Here is a 6,923-nt window from a genome sequence, read left to right on the forward strand (position 1 = left end):
TATATATATCAATAACTATATTATAAAGTGAATTAAAAAATCTTTTCACAATAATGAAACTAAAATATCTGAAAACAACATTTACTCCTTGGATACTTGTAGTTCCTGGTCCAATCCCCCAGAGAGGCCGTGAGAGGTTTTGCAATGAGCTCATTGGCAGACATTGTGTATTGGGAAATTTCCAGCAAAATTCCAAGTAGGCACACTGCTTTTGCCAGAGGAGGGAAAATGTTCTTCTAACCTGTTAAAACTCTACTGTACATGTGCTGCAGTTAGGATAAAATGGTGAGGAGAGCAGTCAGTCTGGTTGGGCTATAAATTGAGACATTCTTCTAAGTATGTGCCAATGCTAACGAAACAAAGTCAGCTGCAAGTGAGAGAAGTGTCACAGCTCTCCTAAGAACAGCTGACAAAGGGCAAGCCTTGCTACTCACTGCCCATCCCAGATCTGGGCAGATGACCTCCCAGGGCAGGCAGGCACCCTCCCTCAGAGTCATGCTCCTGACACAGGCTTGGTAAGTGTCTCTCTCTGACAATTCTTTCCTCTAAAAATACATTCTCTCATAAACCTTTGCATTTATCCGTGATGCTGGCTAATGTAACGGACTCTTAACTCCTGGGTGAGGGAGTGCAACTAAGGCCACACGTCGTCTCTCTAGGGGAAACTTCTGTCGTGCACGGGGCACACAAATTATTACGTGCCACTAGTTTTGACTATGAACCTTGTTCCTACACTTCACATTGAGACAAGTCTATATTTTACAGGTGTGAAGGACAAGGGCGGAGGAGAAGGGTGTCTCTTCCCTTTAGTATATGTGCTGCTGAAGCAAGCACAAAGAACTGAGCTAAAGGACAGGCCCCCTCTTCCCTTTAGTTAAAGGGAAGGAGACAAAGTGGACCAGCTGGGGCCCAGGCAGCCCAGGCAGTCAGGCTCGCGTGCATACATTCTCCTATGGGCAAGGACACACAGGGGGCAGTATTACAACCAGAGTATCACCCACCCCACCCATGTTCACTGATCACCTGCCGTGGGGGCAGTGGATGGTCAGTCTAGGAGCTGATCCTTGCTCTCTTGCCAGTTGATTGGGAATAGAATTGCATTAATAACCAGGACATTTTCAGATGTTTCTTGATGCTTGAGGAACTATATCAGTTGGATAGAAAAGAAGATAAAAAGAAACACTTCGAAGCAGTAGTCCAGAAAGCACTTCTCAGGGAATTATTTTGCACGCTGAGACCTGCTTGAGGCAAGAGAGCAGCAGGAAAACACAAAGTACCAGAGCGAGGAAACAGCAGAGCCAGGCCCTGAAGAGCTGTGGGCTCAGCATCTCATTCCCTACAAAAGGCTCACTGCCTGCCACAACACAGAACAGGTGCTGAGAGCCACCACTGAATGCATAATTAGGGAATGGAAGACTTGTGCTCTTTGCCTTCCTGGGCCTGAGTCCTGGATGACTTTGGTTCTCATTTACCCCATGCACCCTCCCACTCATCCTCTACCAGCTGCATTAGCCTCCTTACTGTTCCTGGAGCTTTTTAGGCATACCCCTGCTCCTAAGCCTAGGTTCAGTATGCCCTTCCCCAGGAATACCCTTTCCCAGGTGTGCTCTTTCCACAGGTGTACCTCCATGGGTGCCTCTCCTTGGTGAGGTGGACCCTTCCCCAGGTGTGCTCTTCCCACGGGTGTACCCACTTCTATTCGTGCCCCTCCTCAGGTATACCCTTCCCTAGGGGGCACTTGTCTCCCTTGCCTTTTTTTACAACTCTGCTGAGCTACCATTGTGTCATAAAAACTTTCTTCATTGCCCTATTTAAGACACAATCTCTCTCATCTATCCTATTTTAATTTTCTCTACCTTATGCATCCATGATTTCCATGTTTATTTTGCTGCATTGTCCATACCCAGTCATGTTAATTCCAGATATTTCTTAAGTATTTGGGATCAGATCAGGATCTTTGCATAAGCCACATTCCCTTTGCCCTTTTCACATACTTTGTTTTGAGACAAGAGTCAAATTTGCCCAGGGTAGACTCTAACTTGTGACCCACCTGCCTAAGCCTTCTATTGGTGTGTTTTAAAACCCACATTCTTTGCTATATCCCCAAGGCTAGGCTGGTGTCTGGCACATCACAGGCAGTCATTACACTTTATCAAGAGTGATGGGTGTTGTAGTGGTTGATACATGTGTCAGCTTGGAAAGTCAAACCCTTGACTGGATCTGATTCCATGGCCTGGGGTGTGCCCCCACCTCTGGGGCAGGGAGGGTGTGCCATAAAGTGACTCAGCAGAAAGAGAATATATAAGGGAATTGAGGAAGGAGTCGGTGGGTGTTCTACTTCCTCAGAGGAACTTCAGCCTTCGCAGTCAGCTTGGACGTGGTCTCTTGGCTTGCAATCCAGGCCGCCTTGGGTCCTTCAGCTTTCGGGCGCAGACTCCAGCCTTCCATCGCAGACCCATCTGCCAATTGATACAGACTTGCACAGACACTGCAGTGAGCTCTACACCTTGGACTGAATCCTTAAGTCTCACGTGTGCAGATGCCCTCTGCATGCGTCTTTGTCTAACTCTGCAGCTGACTGTGGTAAGCCAATCTTGTAATTTCTTATGCATTTGTACATCTTGTGTTATATCTATTCCTTGTATTATATCCGTTCCTCTAGTAAAACCCTGACTGACACAGGTGTGAACAGGCATGTGATGAACTTCCGGGGCACAGGGATCGCCTCTGTTTCACAGTGAGTACTTGTTTCAATGTTGCATGAACATGGTAGCCCATCTCTCACAGCCTGAAGACACAATAATGGTGGTTTCTCCCCAGTGCATATATTAGGAAAATTCCCTGGACAAACTGCAAGGCTCTGTGCATCATAAACAAGTTTTCATTGAAGGGCACCTTTTATTGGGATTTATACAATCTGAGCAGTAATGCAGTTCACAAATCCATAGTACCAATTCCATAGGGAATCTACAAATTCTGGAAACCAGGAGGCAATCCCATCCCCAACACAGGAAGTTGGGAGCTATGATCAAACTTCCTTTTTTCATCCTGTTACAGTTTATGTCTGGATGCACCCCCCCCCAGCCTTATGTAATCATGAGGGGCGGGGGTTGAAGACATCTGAATCTGGAGTTTGTAATTAGTACATTGTCTGGTGCTGAGATTGAGAGTGTGAATGCTACACCCACCCTACGATGGATAGCCTGTGTACAACGTAAGGGAGGAAAAGAGGCTCCTCCCTTTTGTTCTTGCTGCTTTGCTGTCTTCCACAGACTTGAACAGTTGCCCCTCTGCCATGCCACCTGCCTTGGAGCCAGCTTATTATGGGCTGAAATCTTTACAAACTGTGAGATAAATAAACCTCTCCTCTTTTAACTTTGGATGTCAGGTATTTTGTCTCAGAAGTGAGAAAAAAAGTAACGAAGACATATCCTGTTGAGTCATGCCTACTGCATATTGTATGCTAGTATTATAACTATCAGGTAAGTCACTAGATACTCATTTCTGGGGCCTACAGTAGAAAAGGAATCATAAAACCAATCATCTTACAAATATAAGTCACTGAACACATGGTCCAGTCCTTCATGGTCAGATCTCCTTTTAGTTCCTTTTGCTCTCCAGTGAGTTTCCTTTGGCCCTGAAAAGGGAAGAACTCAGCAAAGCTGTCTTTGCAGACAAATATTTTATTTACTTACTGTTCATTGTTGTAATTTAATTCCTTGAAATTGTCAGACATATTTTTCATTTCTTTGCTATTTTGAGTTTTTGGAAGGTATCTGGTATGGCTTGGGTGCCTATCTCCTAAAGTCTGTGTGTTAAAGGTTTGGTTCCCAGGAGGTACTAGTAAGAGGTACTGTGGACCTTTACGAGGTAGGGCCTTGTGGGAGGCCATTAGGTCATTAGGGGTGTCCTGGAGGGAACTATGGGACCCTGGTCTCTCAGAGTCTGCTTTGTGATACAGTAAGTCATTTGCTATGCCACGCATTCCTGCTGTGATGTGCCACCTTCACCAGAGGCTCAAAGAAATGGGACTGCCTGATCTTGGGCAAAAACCTCCAGAACTATGAACTACATAAGCCTTCTCTGTTTGTAGTTAATTCTGTCTGATATTTAATTATGGTCATATAAACCAACTGATATACTGGTTGTAACTTTATATTCCAAACCTTTCATTAAATTTCATTTTTCAATTATCTAGTGAAATTCCTAGAATCTTTCTTGCTCTAAAATTATTTATTGAGAAAGTAGTTAAGTGAAATGTCACAGGTCTAAATTTGAATTGAAAGTTTCAGTCTTAACTTTTGGTAAATTCTGTCTTAACAGTGTTCCCTCTGAACTCCTATGCATACTGCATAGGTAACTAATTCTGTAACTGGAAGATAGCAGGCATGGATGAAATTAATTCCTAATCTGAGTGAGATATACAAAATAAACCTGCTCCTTCCTCTCACATCAGAAAGCAAGGAACTTTACTAAAGGATATAACTGCACCAGAAGCCTCATTGGAAAGGCTCCTCTGGCCAAAGATGGGACCACTGAATGATAAAAGAAAGAAAGAAAATTAACTGTAACTAATTGAAGACATAAAATATATAAAATTTCTTGAGTTTCTAATATTGTTAGAATTGTGTCACTACAATTAAGTATCTGAGGCAATTAACATATAAAGAGAAAAGATTTATTTAACTCACAATTTGAATGTTCAAATTGGACAGGGAAGGGGTTTTGGTTTGGTCTCTACTGAGGATTGCAGTTCATAGCAAGAGTGCCAGACAGAGACAGAGACAGAATCAGAGACAGACAGAGACATAGAGGCAGACAGATTACAGAGATTTCCCCCCTATGACCTAAATACTCTGCCTAGACTCCCCCTATTGAAGTCCCGGAGCACCTCTCAATAGCACATCTGTGGGAACTAACATGTGGACCTTTGAGAACACTACCATCTAAGGTCATACCACCCTGAACATGCCCGATCTCGTCTGATCTTGGAAGCTAAGCAGGGTCGGGCCTGGTTAGTACTTAGATGGGAGAAACACTACCAGTATACCATCTGTAATAACAAGAGTGTTGAAAAAGCACCAACAGTCTTTACAATATGCTATTGAAAACTGGACCATGGATCTAGGCAACCAGCACCAGTGGCCACTAAGTTCAAGAAAAAAGCAATTGAAGTCACGTGCTCCTCCTAAGACGTATACACACACACACACACACACACACACACACTGAATCTTCCCATGCCTCTAGCTTGAGCTATCAATTCACAGAAGCAGAGAAAGGTCCATAACTAAATGACAACAAAGTGATATAGAAAACTAGACAGTTTTCTAACTCATAATTTGCAAAACTCATAATTTGCAAAGTGGTGAGATGTGTCATGCATATGTGTGTGTATGTATATATGAAAAAGATAGCTAAAAAGGACATATAGTTATAGCAACAAACTACAGAATGCAGACATGATTGAGACTTACAAAGTGTACTATGTGTAATGGGGAAATCTTGACACATACTGACGTTTGAAGATATTTAAGTCTTATAAATATTCAAGTGTAGGGCCAGTCAGATAGTTCAGCAGATTAAACACCTGCTTAGGCAGATGCAGGGACCTGGGTTCAATCCCCAGCATGCCTTGCAGCCCCACCCCTGGGGCACCCTGAGGTGGTGACTGAGACTGAACATGGTGGTGTGTGCCTATAATCCCAGTGCTTGGGAGGCTGAAAGCAGCAGGATCACTAATGAGTCCGATCTGTGTAGTGAGATCCTGAAAATATATATATATATATATTCCTTCAGAGATACATGTCAAACTGTTACGCATGGAATGACATGATGTCTGGGTTTTGCTTGAAGGTAACCTAATAAAAATGAGTTCCATGGCTTAGAATGAATTTCTGTAGTGGCATCAAAGATGTCAGGTAACTTTGATTTAAAAATGGTGAGTTCTGGACAATTTTGCTACATGACTTTAAAAAAATAGGTATTTTGATAAAACTGTTTTAAGTAGAAACACGAGTTATATTCCTCATCTGCTGACTTCTAAGCACATCTGTGAGAGTTTAAAGTGAGAAGCGGTACTACAGTACAGTAACACATTTCCAGTTTTATAAAATAAGCAATAATAACATCAGCTGTCTCCGGGAGATCCACAGTGGGTGGGTAGGTTATTAAACTTTTTCTCCATATTTGGATTGTGTCACATTTTATACTGAGCACATATTAATTTTATAATTAACACTTAATCTTTTAATATTTTATATGCAAATATTCTGTTAGTTTCCCATTTCTGTAGTGAATACCTGATATAATAATCTTTATAAGAGAAAAGGTTAAATCTTGTGACTTATAGTGTTGGAATTTTTGGTCCATGATCAATTGTCCCTGTGGCAGCAAATTATGGCAGAGCAAAACCATTCACCAGGTAGCCAGAAAGCTAAGGAGAGTAAAAAGAAAAGGCTGGGGTTCTACAGTACCCTTAAATGTCCTGAAGACCTCCTGGTAGGACCCACCTCTTAAAGATTTCATCATGTCCCAAAAGCACCAAGCTGGGGACCATGCCTTTCATACATGGGACTTTGAGGAGCACTGCAGATCCAAACTATAGCACAGAGCTTGAGAACATTTTCATTATCAAAGAAGTTTCTTGGCATTGCTTTCCTGCAGCTATTGCTGACCTTTCTCACCACAGATTGGCTTTATCTTATCTCCAACATCCTAAAATGGAGAAATACAGCATTTACTCTCTGTACCAGGCCTTTTACACTTAACATGACATTCTGGCATGGTGATAAGTTATAATCAGCTGTATAAATACACCACAGTTGTGGATCCATTTTCCTCTTGATAGGTACTTAAGTTGTGTTCAGTTTTTGTTATGATGAATGAGGCTGATATGAACACTTTGTACTCTTTTGTGAATA

General features: G+C 42.4%; 1 long non-coding RNA gene across 1 annotated transcript in view; it reads right to left on the bottom strand.

The window, feature by feature from the left end:
• LOC111816330 overlaps positions 1–6,713 on the bottom strand; it is a 10,828-nt gene extending 4,115 nt beyond the window's left edge. Inside the window, exon 1 of the long non-coding RNA XR_002820751.1 lies at positions 6,477–6,713. This is a non-coding gene — a long non-coding RNA (uncharacterized LOC111816330). The remainder of the gene's footprint in view (positions 1–6,476) is intronic.
• Positions 6,714–6,923: the final 210 nt, after the last annotated feature.

Source organism: Octodon degus, unplaced genomic scaffold (genome assembly GCF_000260255.1).
Source record: "Octodon degus isolate 3935 unplaced genomic scaffold, OctDeg1.0 scaffold00030, whole genome shotgun sequence".
In the NCBI taxonomy this organism is placed as follows: Eukaryota; Metazoa; Chordata; class Mammalia; order Rodentia; family Octodontidae; genus Octodon; species Octodon degus.